This window comes from Trachurus japonicus, chromosome 16 (genome assembly GCF_045865225.1).
Source record: "Trachurus japonicus isolate A0001 chromosome 16, Traja_1.0".
Classification (NCBI taxonomy): domain Eukaryota; kingdom Metazoa; phylum Chordata; class Actinopteri; order Carangiformes; family Carangidae; genus Trachurus; species Trachurus japonicus.
Window position 1 is genome coordinate 4,075,656 of NC_140922.1, and position 6,290 is coordinate 4,081,945.

The 6,290-nt window shown below is 40.1% G+C and overlaps 1 pseudogene; it reads right to left on the reverse strand.

Annotated features, from left to right (window-relative positions):
* Nucleotides 1–446: 446 nt before the first annotated feature.
* Nucleotides 447–5,292, reverse strand: LOC146971508 (homeodomain-interacting protein kinase 1-like; annotated as a pseudogene).
* Nucleotides 5,293–6,290: the final 998 nt, after the last annotated feature.

Genomic DNA, 6,290 nt, shown 5'->3' on the forward strand with positions numbered 1-6,290 from the left:
ACCCTCTAAAAATGATGTGCTAATGAGAACTTGATTCATACGGACGCCATCGCTGCACATATGGAAATGAGATGCTGTGTCCTGGTTTAATGCAAAAGGACACACTTGGATTTTCTATTTTAACACTTGCATGTTGTAATGGTTCCTCCTCTCACTACTGCCTGTGGAGTAACTCCCTCCTTTAAGCAGGTACATTGTAAGAAACATGACACTCATTTAAATTCAAAAAAGCCAACAGCCAAGAGCAAAGCTGTATGTAAGATGCTCCAAATGATTGTGAAATTCAGTGGAAATATAACAAATTGCCGAACCCGTTGTACATCTCACAAGTTACAGTCCAATTCTCTGTTCCTTATTCCATAAATATGGATATAGAGATAAAGCGTACATGATGTTTCTGGCTTTAAATCAAGTTGTAATCAACATACCATGAGCAACACTCCCCCCTACAGAAACCCTGAAGGCCAAAACAGTCAAAACACATCTCCGCACTGAAATTAACTAATGATTAAACTAAAAATGAAATCAACCTAAAAACAAACACATAACTGTTCTTTATAATACAAATCCCAAACATTAGAGAAAGGAAATTAGAGGGTAATTTTAACATTTACATTCAATGCAATCTACTGTATTACATAAACACCCACACAGTGCTGTTGAAACTGATTGCTCCCAAAGCCCCGACAGAGTTGGATAACTGAGTCATGCTTTGCTGAGAGGAAAATATTTCAACAGTCATGTTGAACAAAACGTACACTACTGTCACTGTTTTGGGACCGATTCCTCGTGCAAACATTAACATCGTTCACATGCACCAGGTCAGAGGTTCTAGCAGTAGTTCTGTTCTCCTGACATATCAGAGAAAAACTGATGAAATATCTCCTCACTGATACTGAATCTAATTGGGACCTTGTGAATTGTAATTGAATTAATGCAGGAAATCAGTGGCAATACCAGTTTCCTGATGTTCAAAACAACGCATGACCTCACCCTCATCCTTTTGACTTGAGCAACGCAATTAAAATTCACTCACTCCATTTTCATCCATTCAGGTTTTGATATGGGGTGTATAACGACAGGAGCATGATTAGCTCCACCAACCACTCACTTTTACCTTTTACCTTGTTTTCATCCTTCTTTCATTCATTCATCTGTTCTCCCGATTTTTCATTTCATCCGCTCTCGTTTTTACTTTCTATTCCTGGGCTGTGAGGGTGGAGTCAGCTGTGGTTGCTAACCAGAGCAGAAATAAACCGTTTGTCCCCCGACTTCATAATCAGCCCCTCCTACTTCTGTCTTAACAAAAAATATTACTCCACTCTCCCTCTACATACAGTGTACAGTCACACTCACACACAAAACACTGCTGATATACTCATTGTTTTCCATAAACAATATACAAGCATGATACAAATTGTCTGAAAAAACATTAGCATGATATGTTGTTATGTTACTGCTGATACCGCTCTACTTTGTCTGTTGATCCCTCACTGCATCCTACGCTCACTCATGAATAAGACCCTGACCTACCTGAACTCCTGACTTGAGGCAGCCTAGCTTCCTTTTCAGACAGACATTTTCATTGCTGATTTAACGATGCCTGTGCAGAACAGAATCCTCTAATAGGTGATGGGCAGTGTCCTTACCTTGTGAGGGAAGAAGCTGGGAGGAGGAGGAGGAGGAGGTGGAGGTGCTGGTGGAGGCATGGAGGTCCAGCCATGGCTGTTGGACTGACTGAACCTGATCCCGACAGATCTCCATCACTTTGCAGCATGATTTCACACCTGAAGAAAATGATTAGGTCCAGTAACTCCATTTATTTATGTCATCAGAGAGACTCCACACACAGCATCTTAACGTAGACTTACAAGAAGCTGATGGGGGGTAGCTCTCAACAAGGTCACTCATGGAGATGGCTGGCTGTTATTTGTTCATCAAGGTCCAGATGAAACATTTCCTTCAGCCAATCCACAAAGTTCTTCTGGTCCTTGATTTCTGCCACATTGTGTATGAGCTTTAGACCATGGACGATTGATAAATCCTTGAACTACCAGGAACCGAGGAACCGAGGTTGACGCAAGTGCGGAGCAAATAAAAGGTAAATGGACTTGCACTTATCTAGTCTCTTGGACCACTCAAAGCGCTTTACACTGTTGGTTACATTCACCGTTTCACACACACAGCGCTAGGCACAGCATTCTAAACACATTTGTACACCCAAGGGACACATCGGGGGGCAAGTGTGGGTTCAGTGTCTTGCCCAAGGACACTTTGACATGTTGCCAGGAGGAGCCTGGAATCGAACCACCGACCTTCCGGTTAGTGGAGAACCCGCTCTACCTCCTGAGCCACAGCTGCCACAAGGTGGTTTCAAAAATCCAGATAAGGCACGGTGGAACAAAAGCACATGCAAAAAACGCAAAAAAAAAATCTAATTACTTAGCACAACAAAGAGCACTAAGGAAATGGCATGATTGTCCGTCAACAAGGTACAACCAAAAATAGATTAGAAAGTGTATTATACAACCAACATAGAATCCTTAGGTAAAATAAACAGTCCAAAAACCAGGGTTAGTCAAGTCAAACAGCTAATCAGAGACATACTCACAGGGTTTTCAACAAAGACTCAACAAGAACCAAACCAAGAAACAGGGTTTAAACGCTGTGACACCATGACAACGGATGAACACATGATTCACCTAGATAAGAAACAGGTGTGCAAACACAGGGCAAAGAAGGCAACACTTAAAAATGGCATCTAGTGGCCTCTTCATCTGGGAGATAACAAGGTGGTCTGATCTGAATCAGAAGAAAATCACAATGGTCAGTAAAATCTCACTGACACACTTAAATTTGTTGGCGCTAAAAAAAATCGAGGTCATCCAGGGAGTTGAAGTAGCTCTTAGTGCTGCTGGTTTGTTCACATTCAAATGGCATCTGAGGAGAAATAATATTTGATTTACCTCCTCTGGCACAAACACAAGATAGAAACAAAAAAGGACAGACATATACTGTAGAGAGATGTGCAACACACAGCATCTTGGTGGGCTACGTATGAAAGCTGTATAAATGTGGTACCACAGTATCAAAGTCTGAAGTGTTGTTTTACATTTTCAGAATTGCTCTAATCACTTTCTTGCAGGATTAGACTACTTTCTTTGAGTAGGATAGAGGAGAATGAAGGCAGGTTATCTCAGCAAAAACACTGCAAGTTGAAGAGAACAACTACTGAAGCCTTAAACTAGCTACCGACTAGCTTCAATCTCAACAAATAGCAAGCCGGAAGTTGTTGGTTGTTTTTACAGTGCTGCTTGAGATGCAATATGTTAATGAGTTAGATATATTAGATATATTTTGATGATTCATTTTTCATTTGACTTTTCTTACTTTTTAATCCCAGGCTGCTTAGTACAAAAGTCTTGCCTGGTAAGCGCTCTGAGCAACAACTTGAGTGTATGTTTGACCATTGATGTAGAAAATGTACCCATCCTGGGACTAATAATAGAATATCTTATGTAATGGTATAAGGTTGTTTTACTTTGGGTGCTAATGTCCAAGCTTTATCACAGAAACTTTTAATACATTTAAATTATAACACCACATCTTACTTACAACTACTGGAGGTATAGTACACGGCCCACATACAGCTCTGCAACAGTGCAGCCCAGCGATCACGTGTCTATCGTCTATGTGCAAGAAAGCCCTACGATTATTAGCTTTCATTTATTTCTAAAAAAATATTTTGGATGGCTGCTGTGGATGCACAATCTTAAAACCAGAACCATTCTGCAATGTTGCCGGTTACTTACCTGTAACAGCGGGCCTGTAGACAAGAGTCCTTCACTGTCTGCCAGATAAAATGGGCCCAGCCAAAGTCTGTCACCTTCATCTTGAATGGCTGCTTGGCGTGGTCCACCAACATGATGTTGTCAAGCTTTAAATCTGTGAGTACATTTCCTAGATTCCTCAGGAGCTGCAGTGCAGTGGCCATCTGAAGTCATGAATAAATCATATTAGAAGGTCAGGTGGTGGTGCACATCACATCAGTTGATATATCTGAATCCTTCCTGGTGGCTCCAGGCCAAAACCCTAAGATCTAAGCTACAGTGTTATATCAGGGCAAATGACTTACTTACAGTCAGTAGAACAGAAATAGAAACACATTACATTTTAATGCAGCTGAATACATTCCAATACAATAAGGCTGTTTGTCAGCCCACTTATTTTTCAAAATGGCCTCAGTGCAGCACTGCAGTAAACTCTCAGAAAATGTAAAATGTAAAGTAGATAAAATGAACAGAATAATTACACTTTCTTTTCACATGCAACCTTCAATCCTACAAAAGACTGAATAAACATAACACAATATTACTTTTCTCTTATGGATCAACCAATGCAAGGACATCATTTCTAAAGTGAACCAGGCAGTTTGCAGTTCACCTGCTGCAACACATAGTGCTGATATGACTGAGAAAGATTTAGGGTAAATCAGACGATTAAAGCAGCTGGCTGATTAATTGGTGGGAGCCTAATACCATTCTCACAGGGCCACCAACCTACATCTGCAGTTACTCATAAACCTGTATCCATACATGTTATTAGCTGGGGACATGGAAAAGTCAGTTGGAGGAATGATATTCAACTAATGCTAACTCGATCAATAGGCAGGTCTACAACAACTTACACAGTATGAAAATCAAGTCCAATTGATTTAAAAGTCACCAAAGATTTTGAGCAGTGAATCTTATTGTAAAGTGCATGTGAACATATATTGGTACAGCTCCAGCATGCTCTTCATATTAGCTGTGGTGTAGCAGGTGTGGGAGGTGGCTACCTGATGCAGAGAGACAGTGGGATGGCCTCTCCAAGACATCATGCAGATTTTTGCCCAGCGTCTTAAACTCAAGGAAAACACTGCTGTTGAAAAAGCGACAGTTGAACCTGACAAAGTTGAATCTGTCTGAATCAAAAGCCTTCAGCTCTTTAAGGACGGGCAACGTATGAGACGATGATTTGAAGCATTAAGCACTTTTGAGGTTTTGTGCAAATTAAAAACCCTCATACACATCACTCCTAATCTTCCTCTTGCTGCACCTCAGGTGCTAAGTTGCTGTCCTCGATCATCATCACAGCCACTGTTAACGGCTAACGCACTCGGCCACTTTTCCCAACAGACCCTCACCCACAAAAGACTGCACCGAGTAGTCAGAGAGAGGAGGAGGAGGAGGAGGAGGAGGAGAGGACACAGAGGAAGGCCTGAGACTCATCATCTGAAGAAGTTGCACACATCTTTACAACCAAGACTTTACATGGTGGACTCAAGCTGACTCAGCTCTGAAGTACACTGCTGAGTTTCTTCTATCTGGATATTTACATTTTCAGCCACTGAAATATTTTTCTGAACCACAATTCAAAGTTGTTATTGAAATACATTTGAAGATACAGAATACAAACATCAATTAAATTACTGTGTAGCCTATTGTTATAGTTCACGATGAAACATTATTGAGTTCACATGACTTCACAACCTAACAGTGTGAAATATTTAGGTTAGCTCCACTTTTACTATCAGACTTCAGATAAGTAACTGAATACACATTATTCCAAAATGTGCTAATTCTTTTCTATTTTAGGTTCATTTTGATGCCAAGTAAACTTTTGAATGGGTGACTTTAACTGAGCACCAAGAATTTCTGAAACATAAATAAAGTTTCACTTCCATAACAAAATTATTTGTCTGCAGGACTAAGTGCATCAATCATCAATGTATCTAAAAAATAAATGAATGATATTGTGAAACTATCTCTATCTTATTTTTGCTTGCTCTTTCTTAAATACATCTGCCTCTTATTAGCAAATATTCATTCATTAGTGCAATTCAACTGGAACTCAAGTGTATTATTTCACATTATGATGTGGCACCATAGACTTAGACTCAATGTTCAATGCAACCTGTTGTTTTTATGAAATCCATAAGTACTCTACATACAGTGTACACAGTGTGCACAATGCCTTTTCTCTTTATTTTACACATTTCACTAACGGCACCATCATTAAGCAACCAAACTTTACTGGAAGGTCCTAAATGATAGTATATATACGGTGAGGTCCAGAAGTCCTCACATTTATGGAAACCTTTTTGGAAGCTGCTGCACATTTCAGTCAGAGCCATGTGTTTTGTGCTCAGTGGAAAATCAGCTGCAACTGTCAATGTGCGTAATTCACATTTGTCAGTGTCTGCAGACCAAACACAACTCTGACATTTACACAGGGAAGTCATTAAAATT